The sequence below is a fragment of the Mandrillus leucophaeus genome, unplaced genomic scaffold, assembly GCF_000951045.1.
Source record: "Mandrillus leucophaeus isolate KB7577 unplaced genomic scaffold, Mleu.le_1.0 Scaffold4, whole genome shotgun sequence".
Taxonomy (NCBI): domain Eukaryota; kingdom Metazoa; phylum Chordata; class Mammalia; order Primates; family Cercopithecidae; genus Mandrillus; species Mandrillus leucophaeus.
This window is the reverse complement of record NW_012104253.1, coordinates 2004548-2005884: the sequence shown is the minus strand read 5'-3', so window position 1 is coordinate 2005884 and position 1337 is coordinate 2004548.

The following is a 1337-nucleotide window of genomic DNA, read 5'->3' as shown; positions in this document are numbered from 1 at the left end:
AAAAAAGAAAAGAAGTTTATTTTGCCAAGGTTGAGGAAGGGCACCCACGACACAGCCTCAGGAGGTCCTGACATGCGCCCAAGGTGCTCAGAGCCCAGTTTGGTTTTATACATTTTAGGGAGACATGAGACATCCATCAACATACGTAAGATGGATGTTGGTTCAGTCTGGAAAAGGCGGGAAGCCTCCAAGTGGGGAGGGGCTTCTAGGTCACAGGTAGGTGAGAGACAAACGGTTGCATTCTTTTGAGTTTCTGGTGAGCCTCTCCAAAGGAGGCGATCAGATACGCACTGATCTCAGCCAGCAGACGGATGACTTTGAATAGAATGGGAGGCAGGTTTACCCTGAGCAGTTCCCAGCTTGACTTTTCTCTTTAGCTTAGTGATTTGGGGGCCCCAAGATTTTTGTTTTCACATGTTGCTAAACCCCGCCACGCAGCACGCCAGAGAGGCTGATCCCTCGCCACACCCCAACTCCTGCTGCAGCTCAGCCCACCCGCGCCTTCCACCTGGCCAACCCCTCCTTCCAGCCAGTCTTTACTCTAGGGTGACCCTTCCCTGAGGCCCTCCTGGAGTCCCCTCCTCATATTTCAACACACCTCACACACGCACAGGTGCACACATGTGCACACGCACACACATGCGCTGCACAGATGCACACACGTTCACACACACACGCTGCACAGATGCAGACACACACACACTCTGCACTTTTCTCTTTGGTCCTTGCACTCTGTAACGTGCTCACATCTTCCTCCTCTATCACAGTTAGGGTCAGGATCACTCCCTCCCAACTGACCAGTGCTCCAGGCCTGGGGCTCGGCTGCTTTGTCTCCAGCCGTGTCCCGGAAGCCGAACCTGGCTCTGAGCAGGCAGGGGTGCTCAGCAGGTATTTGCTGGATGAATGAACACACGCACATCCCAGAGACCACTCACCTAACACGCCTCAAACCAAATGCCTTTCCCCCAGAACGAGCCCCTCTGTCTGCAGTGTTTCTTGAGTGCCCCAAAATCACTAAGCTAAAGGAAAAGGTCAAGCTGGGGCTTGACTTTTTAGTTAACTCCTTAGGGCAACTGCTTAGGGCAAATCTGCCTCCCACTATCCACGAAGACTCCTGAGCCTGAAGCCACAAAGCTTCCACCGGAGGCTGAATAGCTGACGGGTCTAGAACCAGACTCCCTGGGTGAAACTGCCTTTGCAAAATGATGGCACTGAGGGAAATCTGATGTGGCCAACCCCATCTTGCTTCTAGCCTCTCAGCCTTGCTGTCTTCACTCGTTCCTAGGAGTGGGTCAAACTAACTTTGGGAGAAATTTAGTTGGAGTTTGAATGATAAT